The 20,543-nt window shown below is 48.8% G+C and overlaps 1 long non-coding RNA gene across 1 annotated transcript in view; it reads right to left on the bottom strand.

Moving 5' to 3' along the window:
* Positions 1-4,780, bottom strand: part of LOC138481638 (uncharacterized) — a 92,731-nt gene extending 87,951 nt beyond the window's left edge. The window contains exon 1 of the long non-coding RNA XR_011274304.1: positions 4,647-4,780. This is a non-coding gene — a long non-coding RNA (uncharacterized lncRNA). The remainder of the gene's footprint in view (positions 1-4,646) is intronic.
* Between the last annotated feature and the right edge of the window lie 15,763 nt (positions 4,781-20,543).

Here is a 20,543-nt window from a genome sequence, read left to right as displayed (position 1 = left end):
CAGACACAGGGCATGAGCGGGGGTGGGGGGCAACAGGAGACAGACACGGGGCATGAGCAGGGGTGTGGGGGGCAACAGGAGAGAGACACGGGCATGAGCGCGGAGTGGGGGGGTACAGGAGACAGACACGGGGCATGGGTGTGAGCAAGATGAGACAGACACGGGGCATGAGCGGGGGGTGGGGGGCAACAGGAGAGAGACACAGGGCATGAGCGGGGGTGGGGGGCAACAGGAGACAGACACGGGGCATGAGCGGGGGGTGAGGGCAACAGGAGACAGACACGGGGCATGAGCAGGGGGTGGGGGGGAACAGGAGACAGACAGGGAGCATGAGCGGGGTGGGGAGAACAGGAAACAGACACGGGGCATGAGAGGGGGGTGGGGGGCAACAGGAGACAGACACGGGGCATGAGCGGGGGGTGGGGGCAACAGGAGAGAGACACGGGACATGAGCGGGTGGGGGGAACCGGAGACAGACACGGGGCATGAGCAATGGGGCAACAGGAGACAGACACAGGGCATGAACGGGCGGTGGGGGGAACAACAGAGACAGACACGGGGCAGGAGCGGGGGGTGGAGGGCAACAGGAGACAGACACGGGGCAGGAGCAGGGGGTGGGGGGCAACAGGAGACAGACACGGGTCATGAGCGGGGGGTGAAGGGCAACAGGAGACAGACACGGGGCATGAGCGGGGGGTGGGGGGCAACAGGAGAAAGACACGGGGCATGAGCGGGGGGTGGGGGGCAACAGGAGACAGACACGGGGCATGAGCGGGGGGTGGGGGGAACAGGAGACAGACACGGGGCATGAGCGAGGGGTGGGGGGAACAGGAGACAGACACGGGGCATGAGCGGGGGGTGGGGAGAACAGACACGGGGCATGAGCGGGGCGGTGGGGGGCAACAAGAGACAGACACGGGGCATGAGCGGGGGGTGGGAGGAACAGGAAAAAGACACGGGGCATGAGCAGGGGGTGGGGAGAACAGGAGACAAACACGGGGCATGAGCGGGGGTGTGGGGGGCAACAAGAGAGAGACACGGGGCATGAGCGTGTGGTGGGAACAGGAGACAGACACGGGGCATGAGCGGGTGGGGGGAACAGGAGACAGACACGGGGCATGAGCGGGAGGGGTGGGGGGCAACAGGAGATAGACACGGGGCATGAGTGGGGGGTTGGGGGAACAGGACACAGACATGGGGCATGAGCGGGGTGTGGAGAGAACAGGAGACAGACACAGGGGATGACGGGGGGGAACAGAAGACAGACACGGGGCATGAGCGGGGGGTGGGGGAAGGGGAGAGAGACACACGGGGCGTGAGCGGGGTTGGGGGGTGTTTGGGTTTGAGAAAGACACAAGGGGCAAGAGCGGGGTTGGGCGGGAGGGAGAAAGACACAAGGGGCAAGAGCGGGGGTGGGCGGGAGGGAGAAAGACACAAGGGGCAAGAGAGGGGGTGGGCGGGAGGGGGAAGAGGGAAAGAGACACGGGGCAGAGCGGGGGTGGGCGGGAGAGGGGGAGGGGGAAAGAGACACAGGGCAAGAGCGGGGGTGGGCGGGAGGGGGAATGAGACACGGGGCAAGAGCGGGGGTGGGCGGGAGGGGGCAAGAGCGGGGCTGGGCAGGAGGGGGCAAGAGCGGGGGTGGGCGGGAGTGTGAAACACACGTGGGGCAAGAGCGGGGGTGGGCGGGAGGGGGAAGATGCGGGGGTGTGCGAGGGGGGAAAGACACGTGGGGCGGGTGGGGGAAAGAGACACGGGGCAAGAGCGGGGGTGGGTGGGAGGGGGCAAGAGTGGGGGTAAGAGCGGGGGTGGGCGGGAGGGTGAAACACACGCGGGGCAAGAGCGCGGGTGGGCGGGAGGGGGAAAGACGCGGAGGTGGGCGGGAGGGTGAAAGACACGCGGGGCAAGAGCGGGGGTGGGCGGGAGGGGGTAAGAGACACGGGGCAAGAGCGGGGGTGCGCCCGAGGGGGAAGAGACACGGGGCAAGAGCGGGGGTGGGAGGAAGGGGGCAAGAGCGGGGGTGGGCGGGAGGGTGAAACACACGCGGGGGAAGAGCAGGGGTGGGCGGGAGGGGGAAAGACGCAGGGGTGGGCGGGAGGGGGAAAGACACGCGGGGCGGGGGGGCAAGAGCGGGGAAATAACGGGGGTGGGCGGGAGGGGTCAAGAGCGGGGGTAAGAGCAGGGGGTGGGCGGGAGGGTGAAACACACGCGGGGCAAGAGCGGGGGTGGGCGGGAGGGGGAAAGACGCAGGGGTGGGCGGGAGGGTGAAAGACACGCGGGGCAAGAGCGGGGGTGGGCGGGAGGGGGAAAGAGACACGGGGCAAGACCGGGGGTGGGCGGGAGGGGGAAAGAAACACGGGGCAAGAGCGGGGGTGGGCGGGAGGGGGAAAGAGACATGGGGCAAGAGCAGGGGTGGGCGGGAGGGGGAAAGAGACACGGGGCAAGAGCGGGGGTGGGCGGGAGGGGGAAAGAGACACAGGGCAAGAGCGGGGATGGGCGGGAGGGGGAAAGAGACATGGGGCAAGAGCGGGGGTGGGCGGGAGGGGGAAAGAGACACGGGGCAATTCCGGGGGTGGGCGGGAGGGGGAAAGAGACACGGGGCAAGAGCGGGGGTGGGTGGGAGGGGGAAAGAGCAGGGGTGGACAAGAGCGGGGGTGGGCGGGAGGGGGAAAGACACACGGGGCAAGAGCGGGGGTGGGCGAGAGGGGGAAAGACACACGGGGCATGAGCGGGGGGTGGGGGAAGGGGAGAGACATGCGGGGCATGAGCGGGGGGTGGGCGGGAGGGGGAGAGACACGCGGGGGGGAGGGAGAGAGACACACGGGGCATGACTAGGGGTGGGGGGAAAGAGAGACACATGGGGCATGAGCGGGGGGTGGGGGGGAGGGGGAGAGACACACGGGGCATGAGCGGGGGTGGGGGGAGGAAGAGAGACACACGGGACATGAGTGGGGGGTGGGCGGCGGGTGGGAGAGACACACGGACATGTGCGGGGGTGGGCGGCGGGTGGGGAGAGACACACGGACATGAGCGGGTGGTGGTAGAGACACACGGGGGTGGGAGAGACACGCGGGGCAAGAGCGGCGGGTGGGCGGGAGGGAGAAAGACACACAGCGTTCGTGTGCAGGCGGCAGATGCCGCTCCTCGGTCCTCCGCTGGCCACCGTGTGCCGATGGCGTGAGCGGGGGGCTGGAGGAAAAGGGAAGACACTTAGCATGAGTGGGAGGGGTGGGAGGAACAGGAGACAGACACGGGCATGAGCGGGGGTGGGGGACTTACTGTGCAGGCGGGATACCAAGCCTCTCATGCGAGGAACAAAGATGGCGGGCGTCTCTGAAGCCAGACGCACTGCACGCTTCCACGCATCCAATGAGAGAGCACGTCAGATGTCCACGGACATCACGCAAGCTGCTTGCCCAATCACCGTCCTGTCCGCGGAGCGAACAGGCAAGTGTGTCCGCCAAGCGAACACAGATATCACTAATTTTTTTGACTTACATTTTTGTCATTTTTTTAAAAACTACTGGACGGATTTACACTAAATAAAGCAAAGCACGCTTTTGGGACCAAGCCGCCGCTCCTGCCGCTAATTTGGTGTAAATCCGTCCAGCGGTTTGGGCTGTAGGCGTGAGCAAAGTTTTTTCCCATTATGTCTATGGGAAAAAAAGTTTTGGGACCCCCCCTATAATTTTGCTCCCCCTGGACGAATCCTCATCAAAAAAATTCAGAGTGACCCAACTACTTTTTTTGCAAAGTTTGGTGAGGATCCGTCTAGGGAGAGCGAAGTTATAAGCCATCCAAAAAGTGCTCTTCCTATGGAAACAGCAACTTAACCATAACTACATGGCATATATATATATATCCTGTGAAATATTTCATACTTTCAAGCTGTGAAAAATATGTGTGCCTGCTACTATGCATACAGTGAATGTGACATGACTGTTCGAGTATATGTACTCCAGGCATGCCTTACATCTTGGTAGCCACCTTGAGCTTTCTTAGATCGGGATGTTGACCTCGAGGCTTGAATGCAGGCCTCAGGAGATTCCTTCCTGAAATATATGTATTTATGCATTTAATATGTATAGTGCGTCTTCAGTCCATAGGCTAAGATGTGCACATAAAGGACAAAGGCAGCAACAGAACTGAAGAACAGAATAAACAAAACATAAAACATCTGTTATTTGCATTCCTGAGTATATGTGCTGCAGAAATATCTAGTGGGCACAGAGGCAGTGCATGTGTTTTCTAGCAATCAAAATATCATACCCAAAATGTTCTCAATCCTCCCAATGTGCCCTTTTCCTTTCACCATTTGTACAACTATATTACATTGTTTCTTCTCTGTTAATGTGTTATTAGCAAAACCATAAATAGACGTTTGTGTTTGGGACAGCTCTGTAGAGATGGGCCAGAGTCTGGGGTTACCTAAGGTTTGAGAGTAAATCAACAGAGAACTGGACACCTTAACCTCATTAGGTATACTTCACAGGAAAATAGTTATTTTCTATTCACACCTGGGGAAAGGCGCTCAGACAATCAGGTGGCTGGACTAGCGGTCGAGAAAACGCAGTCCCTGCCCGCTGTCCTAGCCACCGAGGCCCTTCCGTGAAGAGGCTCCCTGTTGTCTACTCACCCCCTCCACTTACCTGCAGGCCAGGGTCATTGCGCTCCAGCACCAGAGCTCCTCTCATCTGGCCACCTCCATAGACATGGAAAATGCCCTTTGTCACCGAGTTCCCCCCCGCTCTGAGAAGTCATGGAAGATCTTCATCCCTCTGAAGAAAACCACATTTGGCAGAGGGCAGGTGATTCACTTAAAGAAAAATACAGTGCCCCGTCTGTGATCAGTGACTCTTAAGAGCTCTGTTCCCAGTCAGTTTATGAGTGTTTGAAAAGTGCATCAGGAATTTAGCACCATCATTTCAACAGCTAGATAGCACACAGATGGCTAGAACCTACAAACCTGAATGCTTGCCATATCAGTAGCCTCTGTAGCGTTTGAGCATTAACATGTGTACACTTCCCGAGTCACATCCACCATAAGTCTTATTTGGTGCAACGTAATTGATATAAACTGTCAGCTTCTCATGGGTTTCATATAGAGGAACGTCAGTGGACACAGTTTAAGGAGGCTATACACATCATAGGCCACACTGTGGAATGAAAACACAGGAGCCGTTATGGGGATCTTTATTCCCCACCGTGGCGAACTGCCTGCCGCGTGGGCTTCCTCATGTGCTTGCGCCCACCTCGCGCTATCCCATTGGATGTCACTATGGTGACAGAGCTTCCTGGCTCCATTAACCGCGTCCTCTCCAGGACACTGCATAAGCATTCTTAAGGAAAGTGCCAGATTGCCTGCAGTATATCGGTGTGAAGTGCAAGAGCCCTGTCTTAACACACTCAGGCCTGATTTACAAAGCCTTTTTCAGTGGGATTTTGCCACCAAAAAACGCTTTTGTAAATCATAATAAAATGCTTTTGTTTTATCTGCATAAAGCAACACACATTCGTGAGTGTGGATGCAACACAGTGAAAAGAAATAGAACTAGGAGGGAGAAAACACCCACTTCTGCCTAAGCATCGAGGGCAGGGTTTACTAGCCAGAGGTTAAGATATATGTTAATGTGATGAGTGCAAAATGGACGACAATGACAGTGCAAAAGTCATGCAAAACTGTTGCAGATATTGCCAGGTAAAACGGGAATAATGTCTACACATACACGAGCTGGAATATTGACAATAAAACGTTCTCTTTTTAAAAAGACACTCGAGGCAGCCCATATCCTGTCACACAGCATTATCACCCAGCTCTTCTAAAACTCAATCATTTGAAATGTTATTGCCCTGCTCTTCCACTGCACCAAAAATGGCAACCTCGTGCCACCCTCGCCCGAACTACCGAGGACTGGAAATGCATGCTCAATACACCATATATTAGTCATGAAAGCATGAAATAGTATATGAGGGCCAGCAGAGGCATATGTCTCAAAACAGGGTATCTCATTGCTATGGACATATTTACATACTTTTCACCTACCAAAATATCAGCTGATGTCCTCTAACAGGATTGCAACCCAGGCGGGAAGCATCGTTGGCGCCCCCACCCCCATTCATCAGAATGCACCCCTCCTCCCCCGACTGGCTCACGTCACTCCCAAACTACACCTCTATTGTGCAGCAACACCCTGCCTCAATATGAATAAATAATTGCTATATAAATGAAGCTAGTTTCATTACATTGTAATTCAAGTAATTTACAGAAGAATTCTAATGGGAAAACACAGCTGTTGCTGCTCATGTAAATGGATTTTCTGTCACCTGCTCTTAGGGAAGGCCTTGCCTGAATGCAGTTTCAAACTGTCCATACTGGCACACTGCAGGGTCTGAGGGCCACTGCTATCTATCCGTGAGCACCACTGTTATCTGGGGTAAATCTTGGGGACAAGGCTGCCTTTGCGAGCTCGGTGGCCACTGGCTAGACCAGTATCAACGAGCCAATGCAGGCACCACTACTTGTGTATACAGCACTTTTGGCGCCAAACCTCTCTTCAGGGGCTCAAATTGGCCTATTGGTCAATAAATGCCCAAAAGAGCTGGTTTAGCATCTTACTATTGGGTATTTTGTTTTGGGGGGGGGGCAAAACTGGTCTGTTTAAATATACTTTAAAATGCACAATATGTCACAACACCCCCTCCTAGGTAAATAGCACTCCAAAAGTCTGTCCCCAAAAGTATCTAAAAGAGATTTTGCGATTGTGGCTCACTTTTCATCGCCACCAGGACACATTTAAATCCCAGCCCAGCCCAACCCGGTCTGCGTGGTCTTATTTTCCTTGGCTCATTGTAGAGTGGGTACAGTTGGTAACTTAGAAGAGCCCCCACTATGACCACCGACCCCGTGATGAAAACCCAGCTATGTACAGCAGCAACACGAAGAGGACAGGGGGATGAGGGGGGAAGAAAGAAAGAAAGAAAGAAAGAAAGAAAGAAAGAAAGAAAGAAAGAAAGAAAGAAAGAAAGAAAGAAAGAAAGAAAGAAAGAAAGAGCAGCCCAGGACGTGGAATAAGAGAGAACCCGACAATATTCTGGACTAGCAGCAACACAATGCAACAGCGTGCGGTGCGGAACAGAAACAACAACTGGAGAAATCAGAGTAGAAAACATTTTATACAATTATCTGCATCTGTGAAAAATCTGCCTACCCTTTGACACCAGTTTTGCTGCATCTTGGACAGATGTCCCCCCAAGTGCCTTACAGGAACTGTTACCTCACAAACTGCCATACCAAAGACACTCGCCTAAGGGCTCCCTCATGCTTGAGCATAATCAAGCTGAGTTGACTGGCATGTTGGCCGAGTGTGAGGTGTGAAGATCAAGAGAAGGCTGAGTTTGTTGAGTGTGAGTCGATGCTTGGTATACCGCACAGGTAGAGTAGTGTGAGGGGGGTGATAGCAGTTAGAGGCACAGGGTCCCCTCAGAGTGATAGTGTTGAGGAACTAGACTGGATTACAGGGAACCCCTTGAGAGATATTAGTACTGGGTCACTGCCAATAAGCCAGTCGGCCAGTCACTCTTCAACACTAACCTTCATGATCTGCAGGGCAATGTGATGGGGCTAGGGCTAAGCATAGGAGGGTTTAGGGTGCAGAGGACCCCAGACTGATGTGCAGTATGGCTGAACCTGTTTTGGGAGCTTTTACACACTTTCTTTTCTGAATGTACTTAGGGGCTGGTCTGCAGTCCCACTGGCATTTCTGTATATTGTTTTATTGTGTATTAAGTGTGTCCACGTCTGGTTTTCCAAAAATCTAATCACTCGTTATGTTTTCAAGGTGGGGGTCAGCTCTCCATACATTGGATGCATATCATTTACTACAGCAGCACAATATTGCCCAAAAAGCGCAATTATCTTTTTCCATGGCACTCCGTTCTGATGGTGCGCGGAGACCCCCAATTGATCACAGAATGCATGCAATAAGAGCCTATGTCTCGGGAGGAGGTGCAAATTGCTCGCCTTTTAAGCAAAACGACACTGAGCAAACACAGGTTCGATCCCTGAGTCGTTGCTTAGAAACCTCGGGGTATTTAAGCACGTTATAAATAACCTATCGTATCATATGTAATATGACATATACAAAATAGCTTGTGCATCAGAACTGCATAACGCCTCTCCACCATTAGCAATGAAATATATGTGATATTACACAATGCACTAGTGCAGATAAACCACGGGTGAGAGAGCGGAGGAGGCGATAGTAAAGCGGATAAATGAAGGGAATTTAAAGAAAAATAAATAGGAGTTGTGGAGATGGAAAGAGAAAGTGGGCCGGAGAGGAAATCACAGTTCAGAAAGAAAATGCGGGTGGCTGCAGTCCGTGAACATCAATCACTGTACACTGCTCTCCGATCAATGCTTTCTACCTTTCCCTCCTGCCACTGTTCAATTTAATGACCGCCGGGCGCCAGAAAGGTAGGTCAGCCTGCCCGCTTGCCTAACCCTGCCCCCCAGCCGCAAACACTTACCTGCGCGCACGGTTACACCACACGTAGCACTACCCACTCCTCTTTTGCAAAAAGAGGTTTTTTAACTGCAACGCCATCGCCAACGCCAGCAGCCCCCACTCCCAATCCGTGTCAGAGTAGCAGTGCACTTCAGTGTGTGCGCACATGGCCTGAAAAAGGGCACGTGCGCCGATGGGCCTGGCTGGCGCCAATAGCGCTGGCGCCACCCGGGAAGTCAATAAAGCAACACATTTTGCAAATTGGCCTGCCAATTGCTGCCCTGCCTGTGGGACGAGGCTGCCGCCCGCTGCAGTGTGGAATAAGAACGTAAGTTAACAACACATTCAAATGACACATCATTAGGCAGTTTTAGGCTGCCTAATGATGCATAATTTTAATGTGTTATTAATTTACGTTGGTATTCCTAGGCTGGCTGGCTTTTGCTGGTGCGTACGACCTGGCCCAGTGGCTTCGCACTGGCTTGAGGCTCAGGCAAGCACCCCCTAGAGGCTGACTGATGCCAGGCAGCCACCTGAGTTGCCTGACACAAAGACCGGCCCTGTCCTATAATGACTTCTAGCAAGGTCTAGAAGCCTATTGCCACATACTGGTAATACTAACAATTGTTTTTGAGTAGAAAACATGTCTGTGGGTGAGTACTGTATAGAAAATGAAATGTGTAATTAAATTAAATGTTTTTTTTTTATTTTGTAACATTCAACTAAAAAAGTTATCTTTAAATGGCAATATTCATAATTGACATTTATATAGCACACTTTCCCCATTAGTATGGTGTTAATGTGCGTTGTGGCTGGAACGCGCTCGGAGACTGAAGTCCACGATGGGAAATTCTAAGAGTTAAAGTTAAGGTGCTTGTGTGCATTTTGCCAGGTTAGGACTTAGGAGGGTTGGCTGGTCCCCAGTAAGCAACCCAGAGGTCAGGCACGTGGGTGGGTGCTGTTGTTGGTAGATTAGGATAGTGCTAGTGCAGGCGATTTGATGTGTGTCCAGCTAGACTGAATTTGTTATGTAGGTTGTCGCTGTATACTAATGGCAAAACTTTTGAGTTGTGTCAGCGGTTTCAGTTTGGGTGGCTATGTGACCTTCTAGACCGGATTCGCGTAGCCATAGCTGCATTCTAGAAGGCATGGGTGGGGAGCCGTGGCTGTGGCATGTGTACACAGACGTGGTGCGAGTTATACATACCTTGGTCTTGGACAGATCTTTGTTCGGTGCCATTTTCTTAGGTTTCTCATGATTGCAGATTGGTAGTTTGAGTGCATCTTTGGTGGTGTTAGCATACTACCTTTGTGGAGGACCTGGATGGTGCCTTTCTTTGAGTGCAATAGGAAATAACTAAATCAAGTAGATCTTGCAGGCAATGGCCGAGACCAAAAGTACTGTTCTTGTCCTCGACGGAAAGAACTGTTTAAGTGCTTTTTAGCGTGTCTGTGTTCCTAACCCCATAGCTATTAAAGTACGTTCCGTGCCCAATAGCCCCGGTTCAACTGGTGCATTTTCTCACTACCCCCAATGCGACCTACGTGTTTAGTATTCTGTTTGCTTGTGTAAACCCTTTGATAATTAGCTAAGGACCTGCAGCTGAGTGCGTGAATCTTACCAGCAGGGACGTCATTTAGGGGTCACCAGAGGTCGCAACTGCGACCACTGAGGTATCCCTTGTGACCTCTGTGGTCTCCCTTGCGACCTCTAAAAAAAAATGTTCTTTTTCTTTTTTTTTTGGAATGCAAGCTCCTGAGCTGTGGCCAGCAACATTTGTGGCTCTTTACTTCTGGAGTGGCTAGCTTTCTTGTTCAGGCTCTTAAAAAAAAAGAAAAATAAGAACAGGAGTGCCACAAATCTAACACTTTCAGCACTGACCCTAAATAAGAAAGAATAGGAATACCGAATAATCTGTCTTTCTGGAATGCTATACAATAATTTTTAGACATACTTAAAGGTTTATTTCAGTCACTCATTTAGTCTGTTCTTAAATGCCTCAACTCAGCCTTTCATCCTCCTAAGGTCGATAAATGAGTACCAACACAGGTTGGGTGATATTGGATGTATATTTTTTCTATATAAAGCACTTAAGCATAAGTAGTGCTATATAATAACACATCATTATCATTTGGCCATGGGCGCCTGCTTGCATTCATAGTAATTTGGTAATATGGGCCTGTACACACTGATCTTAACAATACATATGGCGATCCATTCTTGTATGAAATGTACATCACATTATAGTGATATCGTACCCATAGTTTTCGTAGTGTCACAATGCTTATGTGATGCCACTTCCTGTTTTGTCAACGGGTGAAAGGTTGTGTTCCATCGCATCCCGCGATATCACTTCGGGGTGAGGTCAAATGACGTCATCAGGGGTCAAGGGTCGTGTGATGTCACTTCCGCTACACCTGGCATTTTGGTGAAATGACGTCCCTGCTTACCAGTCCCCTGTTCAAACTGATCCTGCTACCGTTGCTATCCCTAGTGGTACGTCTGAACACACATTCTGTCCCTGCATCTTTAAGTTGCCACTTCCAACTTGCTTCAGATTTACCAGCGTTATTTAGTGACCATATTGCACTGGGTATAGAGTTGTTGGTTTGGGCATGGGCAGGCGTGGCCTCGGGAGTGTAGAGTGAAGTATAATCGTCTGTGAAGGGAGAAAGAGTAGATTGCAAGTATCTCAAGGTGTGCTGCTACGAACGCTGACAGCATCAACAGTGGTTTGGAAGAGTATGTGTTTGGCTGGGTCTGGGCCAGCATATGAAAGTGAAAGCATTGTTCCAATGTTTTAGCATTCACTTGTGTGTGTTAAATTGGATGTTGTCAGGTTGAGGTTGCAGTGAAAACAAGCTTTTCACAGAGAAGCAGGGTGTTGTGGAAGAAATCTTGCTGGGGACATGGATTGCCGTTTCTTGAATGCAGTACAATGTTTTCTGTTCTTTCGGCTTCTGAAGTCAGAACATGTATTTCACCCACACTGTGGATGTGGCCATGGCTGGTAGCCTGAGCCAAGGTAGGCCCAAGCAAAGCTGTGGCCGCCCAAAGCCATTCGCACCACAGGGTTTAACCAGGGTGCCAATGGTTTTCGTTTTTTTCCTCCAGAGATATTATCTCTGGGGGGAACAAAAATAAAAGATGTTCACCGCCCTAGTGAAAAGGGACTAAGTTCCTTTTCCATTTCTATGGGGGCGATGGGAGAGGGAGGAGATCCAGGACTGGAGCACAAAGCTCTGGTGCAGCCAGTAAGTGGGGACAGAGGAGTGGGGGAATGGTTGGGTTTGTTTTGGGGTGTACGGAGGAGGGGAGACAACAGTGAGAATCTCCCTGTTGCCTCTGGACATTACACAAAGAAAAAAGAAATGGCACCACCAGGCGAAGGTCCTCGGGTGGCTGGAACAGTGAGCAGAGAATGTGTATTCTCCCTTTCTGTTCCAGCCACCTGATTGGCTGAGTGCCCTTTCCCAGTTGCATATGTTTGAAATGTAATCACTACCAGTAGTTATTGCTTTCTGAGCATTCTGATGAGCTGAGAAGAGGTCACTAGCGACAACTATGTACTAATAACGCATAATTTCTACAAAAGGCAACATTTTGTGGCACTATGAGGCCCATTCTATGTTTTCCGGTATCCTGATGGAAAAAACGCCAGGTTACCAGCAAACAAAATTACCGTTACTACCACTTGGTCCGGCAGAATTACTGCTGGATTACAAGTAGCAGTAAGGGATGCAAATCCCCATTCCATGAAGTCCCATTGAACTCCATGGGGGATTTGCCTGCATTAAAAGCACTGGTAATACCGGTGCCAGTAATACAGGCTATTTTAGCCTGTAAAGGTGCCTGTCTTACCTCCAGCCATTGGCCGGAGGTAAATCCGGTGCCCCACTGGAAAATGTATAGTTGGCCGGTGCAATAACGTGCCGGTATGTGTGAAAACTGGCACACTATTACTGCACCGGCCAACATAGAATGATCCTGTATATTCTCTCTTTCTTAATTTTATTGTTACCACACCCAGGGAGCTTTGTATGGAGGAAGCATAGCAGATCTTCATAATCCTTTAATATTCAACATGTTCTTTGGGTTCTTTGGAATAAATGTTTCCTTATGGTGAACCGTCCTTGCAGCTACAGGGAGTAAATGGGAAACCGTGATAGATTGTTTCCGGAGTACTGTTATGTGTCAAGTATCTTACCAATGATGAATTTAAGAAAAAGCCAGTTTATTTCTTAAGCATTAGTGGCCGAGAAAGGAGGGAGAATGCTCTGTCTGACTATGACTTTGTTTTATAAATCCCACCCTTAACTTGTAACCTCCTTTTGACCTGTTTCAAAATGAAGTTTCCAAGAGTAAGACTAGCTTTCCCTTGGGCGGATGATTCACAAAAGAAGATCCTGAGATTAAATCTGACCTACAATCACTTACTGCTAACATACTACAAGTAAGACTGGAGGAGTAGATGGGGAGCCATGTGAAGTTTAGGGTCAGCCACGGGTAGCATTTATGGCAGGAACAGTAGAGGAACATGCTTTGTGTTAAGGATTTCAATCAGGCAATACACTCTGGTCTCAGCCTAGCATGCAATGCACACATTAAATACTTATTTGTGTCTATAGGTTCAATATTCTGAGTGATATACCACTCATATCACACCCCTTACACAAATACCTCCAAGTCACAATGGACCAGGAATTAGGCTGGTTGCTGAAGGTAATATTTATTTATTTATTTAAAATTCAAATCATACACAGGTTTTAATATATGGGTCAGCAATCACCAATGTGGCGACAATACAAATAAGAGAGTACGTAAGGCAGTTAAAATCACTTTTTAACAAACAGAAGATAAAACACAGGGAAAAGATAATGTTGGCTTGTTGAAAAGATAGCATTTAGGTTAAGATTTCCCCCTGCAAATTTCTCAAATCACAATGAAGCAATTCTACACAGATGTAAGTAAACAGCAGGTATTCAGGAATATAGAACAGTGTACAGGGTTTAAATGCAATCTTCCCTCCTCAAGCAAGAGAGAAAAACGTTTTGGAAATTTTACTCTTTTAAAAATGACACTCGAAAATGGCTTAGAAAAACAATGAAAAGTGTGCAAAACTCCTTAAATTGATATAAATCTCGATGGGAGCAACAATGAAAAGATCCTAACAAACATAAGCTATCATATGAACAACAGTAAACACTTTGAATCATAATGGAAGTTTGGAAATACTTTGAATGTGAAAACACACGTGTAAAACTTTTGCAAAATTGCGAATTCCAGCCTAAATTTCCCTATGCGATTTTTAAGAAAAATCGGTCAAATACACTGTTTTTAGGTGTGTAGGTATGGATGGAGCTAAAGGCCTTAGGTTTAAGTCAGAGCTGTCTCTAGCTATTAAATTGAGGAAGATATGCAAGTTTTAATGAGAGGTGTTTTTAGGAAAATAGAACAGAAAAACTGAAAATCAGCTTTAAAATGACAGGTTGATTTTATTTAAATTAGAATAATGGCTAAGAAAAAGAAGAATGCCACCTGTGAATCTCCACAGTTACTTGGCCACTGTAACCATTCTCGTGGTGGATACCCATTTTCTTTATGGGAATTATTTTAGCTACTCAAAATCATTAATGGCTTATGGTCTAGTAAAACAGAATGAGAAGAAATCAGCGCTAATGCTAAGAATTACAAATAGGGTTGCAAGAGTGGTTCTGACAATATTACAGGTTCCTAAGTTAAAGATGGGATAGGTTATAGATGGGGATAGGACAAGGCAATATATACTATGGTTCACTATGATTCCTTTTCATACTTACAGTCCACTTTAATTTAAGATTTGGACCGTCAGGTTCTGTTCATCACGGATCGGGTCTACAGACAGCAGGGCACCTCTGGTGGGATAGGTCAGCTGGGCGGTTCTGGTCAATTGGACTGGCACCTCAGATTGGACTGGATTGATAAGCACTTCTGGTTACTGGACACTGTAGATCAGCGAGATGGCAAGTTTCAGCAGACAAGCATTAATGGTAGCAAGCCAAACTGGATCAGAATTTCTTCCCTTAAGTTTTGGGATGGTTTCAGGATTTGGGCCTAGCTGAAAAAGAGTTCAGCAGATGCTGAGGCCTTGGTTTTGCAAAGAAATCTGGATTCAGGAACCAGATGGAGAATTCAGGAACAGGGCGTCACGCTGGAATCAGGATGGAGTCAGGAATCAGTGTGTGTCTGTGTGTTGTTAGGTTCCCTTATTTATCATGCAAAATGACAACACTAAGTTTATGGCAGGGGCACACTTACAACCCACACCCACAAGGCTATGATTGGTCAAAGGCACAGTTCCCACCTTGCTTTTTGCTGGTAGGATGACAGAAAGGGTTATCATATTTTATGATGTGACTTGGGACCCTCCCACAGTTATTTGGAACAAAATTTTACTTTACCAAAAATACATATTTATGTACTTGGCCCTCTAAGAAAATCGGATACATAAATTGCATATTGTGTGGGTCACAGTTACCTCCAACTCCTCAGTCGGTGGGACCTGGTGTTGCCTTTCTATTGAATTTAGGCAATTTTAACTGAAAGGTTTGGCCTAACAATTCCTAATCCGGTACATATATGTGCAATCACCCCTAGCACATGGGTACACAATATTAGATTTGCAGCATTAATAGTTTCTGCACAATTAGTCTTTTTGCATAACTTTGTTCTTTACGCAGTAAGAAATCCTACCAAGTCTTCAAATGGAAATTAATAGATCTAGCGCCAAAACAGCACTTTTTAAGGTTGCAAAGCTAACATTTTGAAGGCAATTTCGGTTTTCAGCACAATTCTGCTGTTTTGCTCCATGTTGAATGTGACAGAGCCCACCGGCATGCTCCTGCAGTGAGAATTCTGTTTTTCATCCCCCCTGATTGTGTCTGGAGGGTGTGCAGCATTTTCTAGTGGTGAACCCAACGTAGTTTCAGGATTATGGCGTGCACAGGAGTCAGCGCATCCATTTTGGGCTGTTTCTTTCACCATTTGTAAAGTGATGCAGTGGGGCACATAGGAATGGGTCATAATATCCTACAGAAGTCCGTCCCCCCCGACTTTGGCTTGACTTCCAGTCATGGGGAAGTCGGGCACGTGGGATTTTTCTTTCTTCTCGTGAAGAACACAGGTTTCTTCAGGTGCAAGTTCTTCTTCCATCAACAAATGATACGACCTGTTCTCCTCGCCGGCTCTGGTTGGAACTGGAACAATACTCCCGTCTTCTCTCATGCTTTCTTTTCCATTGTGGAGCAACACTCTGGATTTCTTTGGTCTTTCCTCCCGGGTCCCTGAGGATGTCCCTGAGGATGTACTCCTTGGTTATTAGGTATGATTTGTGCAAATACTAGAAAACAGAACACAACCAAGTTATGAAAATGTTCCCACTACTGCCTCCAATAAGAATGACAGCCGTAGGATATACATATGCATTCAGTGACAATTTACAATATTCCCCGCATTTATTTACTGCAAATTCTAAATTTTCCTAGGTTTCATCATCCTCTCCCTCTGGGTTTTCTGTAGGCTCCGCTATTTGCCACAAAGTTTGCCTAGGTTGGCAACTCTTTAGCTGGTTGATGTGGACCCGCTTTTTCTTTCAGCAAGTAACATCTGGGGTTGCGGATTCTGCAGTGAGGCCTGGGATGGGGACTTCTCCTCCATTTCTGAACTTCCATTTCCAACCATAGCACTAGGGCTGACCGGAAGTCTTTCTTTAGGATTGCCAGGACCCTGGGATTTACTCTGCAGTTGGGACCGGGCTTGACAATAACTGGGGACCAAATTAATCTCGAGTTGGTTTAGGAGGTGAATACCCATATTAAAAGTGGAAGGAACACCTTTCACGACCCAACAATTATGTACTATGCTTTTCTCATCTCTAGAAATTTTGATCATGCAACTGCTAAGCAGAAGATGTTTGGAACGGGGGATACCCATGGACCAATTGACTCAACAGCAGGGAGGGTCTGGGTTTTTGGGAGTTTCTTGAATAATACTTTGCTGATGAAGCTTTCTTTACTATTCAAGTCAACTCGGTCGAGGACAAACTCCTTCCCGTCATTTAACTTAATCGGGAGGAAGAGCTGTTTGCCCTTCTTCAGAATCCCAGCTACACTTGGTGCTGTTTTGATATCAATTTTGGCTATGGAATTGGGATTTTCTTATTGTGAATTAGTATAGAATTTCAGAGTATTTCCTTCCAGTGTGGAATGCCACTTGAGACTGGAGGGAAGGTTGATTTGCAGAAATCGAGAGGAGTTCCCATCACCAGTTTTTTGTCCCACAGCTATGATGGTAACGTCGGGGATTTAATTATTTTGAAGATAAAACTTAATTTGGTCCGGTTTTTGTTCAACCATGTGGCATGTGCCATTTAGACTAACAAGGTTGCCACTCTCTTTTAATTTGATTGGCCTGTGAGTCTGGGTCCAGAGTACCTTGTTCACACAGTCTATTAGGGGAGACAACCTACGGAGGATGTCATTCCCTAATAGACAGGGGGCGCCCTCTGGCGCCACGACTATGACCGGGTGCTTTATCTTGTGTCGCCCAATTTTTATTTCCAGCTCTGGAGACCCCTCCGCAGTAATTTCCTTCCCGTCGAACTTCTGGAGTTGTCCAGGAAGAGGGATGAGAGGGATCTGGTATCCCTCCCCTCTTCTTGAATTTAGCTGCTCAAAGGTCTTCTTTGACAGCAAAGTTGCTTGGGATCCAGTGTCCATCAGTGCTGGAATTGCACATTACCCTTGCACTTGGATGGAGGTGTAGAATCTACCTTCTTTCTCCTTTAAAGGGCAAAGGTAATGGGCGTTCTTGGCAAGCTGGATGGTCAATTTACTTATTTCTGATGCCGACACTGGGATAGTTGTGTCAAGAGTCGGTGTTGAGTTGGGGAATCTGACAAAGAATTTTAACACACCGCTATTTGGGGAGTTTCGGGCTCCCCTTTTTTGGATTCTGGGCTGCCCCCCCCTTTTTGGAGGCAGCCAACAGAAGTGGTTGGTGAGGTGTGGGGTTCCTCTTGGGCTGGTTCTGGGCTGCCCCCCACTTCTGGGAGGCAGTCCCCAGAATGGAGTTGGGTAGTTTGGGAATCTGAGCAGGAATTTCCACACTCAGTGATTCGAGGAGTCTCAGGCTCCCCATTTTTGGAGATAGTCACCAGAATTGCTTTGGGGAGCTGTGGAATCTTCTTTCTCTGATTCTGGGCCGCCCCTCCCCCCCTTTTTGGAGGCAGTTACCAGAATAGGTTAGGGCATGATTCTGTGTGGGAGCTTGGGGATCTGCAAATAAAAATAGGACAGTTGGATAATGGGGGAGTTTTGGGCTCCCCTCGTTCTAATTCTGAGCCGCCCCCCCCCCTCATTTCAGAGGCTGTCCCCAGAATAGGTTGGGACAAGGTGGTTTTCTGGATCATCACTCTGGATCCAATGATGGGAGATCCTAACTCAGTCCCCATATTCTCCTAGTCTTTCTTAGGATCTCTCGGGACCCATTTTTCTTTGGGAGGAGTTCCTCCATCCCTGAAGGAGAAGATCTTTTTCCCAAAGTCATCTGAGGATCCCTCTCCTTCAAATTGGAGGACACTAACCTCCTCCACAAAATGGGTCTTTTTAGGTCCTTTATTTCTCCTACCCCCTCTCTCTTCCTTAGGTTGCAGACTTTCGTGAGCAGGAGATTTTGGTTCTGGTTCCTGGGTTTCCAGGGTCTTTTCACAAGTGGGGAAGGAAGCTTCCTCTAAGGCTTTGCACCCTCCTTCCCCCTGTGCCTCCTCCTTTGGAACCGGTGAGTTGTCAGGGTTCTCTCCCCGTCATTGTTCTGGAGTACCAGACCTTTGGTTTGTGGAGTTCAGAGCCGCCTTGTTCATCTGAGGTTTCTGCTGAGCCCTCAACATGCGACCCCGATCCTGGGACAAGTTCTGGACCTGGCGCTCCAGTTGAGACACCCGTTCTGGCTGGTACGGGGTCTTTGGTCCATCCTAGGTGGATCACGGGAAGGGTAACTGTCCCTTCTCTCATAATACCCCGGGATTGGATAGTTAGAATAATCCTCCCCCCTTGGTCTCCCCTCTCCCGGATTGGACTGTCTGGGCTCAGGAAAGTGGGGAAAGAAAGGAGGGTTATTTTGTGGGGTGAAGTTTTCAAGGTATCGGGGAAAGAAACTCAAACCAGCATTTGGGGGATTACTGCCCTCCTGGGGAAAGTTAGGAGGGAACTTTCCTGGTTTGGTACCTATCTGTTTGGATCCCCCCTTGTGCTGGGGGAGGCCACACAAACCCCAGGATGGGTTTGTTGCCCTTGTATTGGGGGCTAACGTAATCAGGGGAGTTAGGTGTCCCATTTGTGGGATTACTTCCCTGGCTACCTGTTTGTTATTGGCCTGAGGGCCTTCTGGTTCCTTGATTGGATGGGTTCTGTGCAGGTAGATTTTAGGGCCCCCATCTCCAAATCAAAAATGCGGGCAACCTTTACCTCTGCCACCTTAGCAGCAGCATGGGTGTTGGCTGGTTTGGGGTTTTTATTGGTATTTTTGTTCTCTACTGGTTTCTGCACCTCATAAATACGGGTTGCCTGTTCTATGAGGCAGTCCAGTGATCTCTTCTCGTGAAAGTCCCTCACCAGCTGAGTCATGATGTATTTGGGGAGTGCATGGAAAAAGGTGTTAATGAACTCCTTACTATCTGTGCGCACCCTCCTGGTGGTCGGCGCAAAGGCACGTTTCAGTTCCTTCACAAATTCTTGTGGGGCCTGATCTACCGCCTTGGGGGCCTCTTGGGGATGTCTATGGACAGAGAAATGTTTGAAAATGGCCATCCTATAGGTGGACCATCTTGAGTGGTTCTGATCCTCCAGCCCCACAAAGAAGCTGGAGTACTCAGGGGAGAATGTCCATTTCACATATTGGATGCAATTCTGACTATCAGATGAAAAATATCCATCATCTGTTTGTATAATTCCAGGTATTCCCAGACTAAATACTTAGCATTTTTGTGATAGGGAGTTATAACACTCCTAATGGCAATGATCTGCTTCAGGGGATCTTTTTGTGTAGCCTTCTTGACTTTGTTGGCCTTTTTGGTCTTAGTCACCGGCATCCACTCATCCTCTGACTCAGAGGCACTACTACTGGAGGTGGCTATCTGATCCTCTAGGCACTCCCTGATTCTGCGAGCTTGAGAAGGGCTTGCAGAATGTGGGGGCCTAGTTTCACTATTCTTGTGATGCTCATAAGAGTCTTCTGACTCTCCCCTGCTCCCAGGATTGGCGGAGTACACCCCCACTGCCCTACCTGGGAAGAGGTCTTGAGGATACTCCTTTTGGGTTTTATTTCCTGGAGTTCCCCACCAAATTTAACAAACTGATCTTTTGGTAGGTGGTATTTTTGAAGATCCAATTCCCTGACTCTCCCTCATAGGAGTCTTCCTGATCAGAGATGTTAGCCCTAACATTTGGGGATCTGTAAAGGGACGCCCGTCCATCCATTTCTGGGAGGCGCTGATCTGTCAGCCCCATTTTCCCAAATCTCATCCACATGGCCCTTGGTTCATATGAGCCAGTGGATATGAATCTGGCAGAGTCCATGGTACTGAAGGGGTCAGAGTCCCTGATTACAGGGGTCCTGATGTTATGCTCAGGGGTTTTCTCTATCCCTCCCTAACTCTTCTCTTTCAGCCCCCGTTACCTGGTGACATGCCAAAATCTGAATCTTTTTTCCTCTATCATGGCCTTACTAGTCTCAATAATTTGCTCTTGCATTGCTATCTGTTTGTGGAGCATATCATTCTTTTCACAGAGAGCCTCATTGTCTCTCTGCACTACCTGCCTGGTTGGTAAATACTGAGCCAATTTCTGCTGCAGGAGACTCACCTCCTGAGTTTTGTCATCATTGGTCTGGGTGTTCTTTTCCAGAGCATACTCCACCCGCCTGGTGTGCTCTAGTAGCTTCTCATGTTCTGTGTTTACTTCATTGAGCTCCTGGATGGCCAGCTTTCATTCCTCTAGCTTGGT

The sequence above is a fragment of the Ambystoma mexicanum genome, chromosome 5p (assembly GCF_040938575.1).
Source record: "Ambystoma mexicanum isolate Mex_15411 chromosome 5p, UKY_AmexF1_1, whole genome shotgun sequence".
NCBI lineage: Eukaryota > Metazoa > Chordata > Amphibia > Caudata > Ambystomatidae > Ambystoma > Ambystoma mexicanum.
This window is presented reverse-complemented; position numbering and strand designations above follow the sequence as displayed.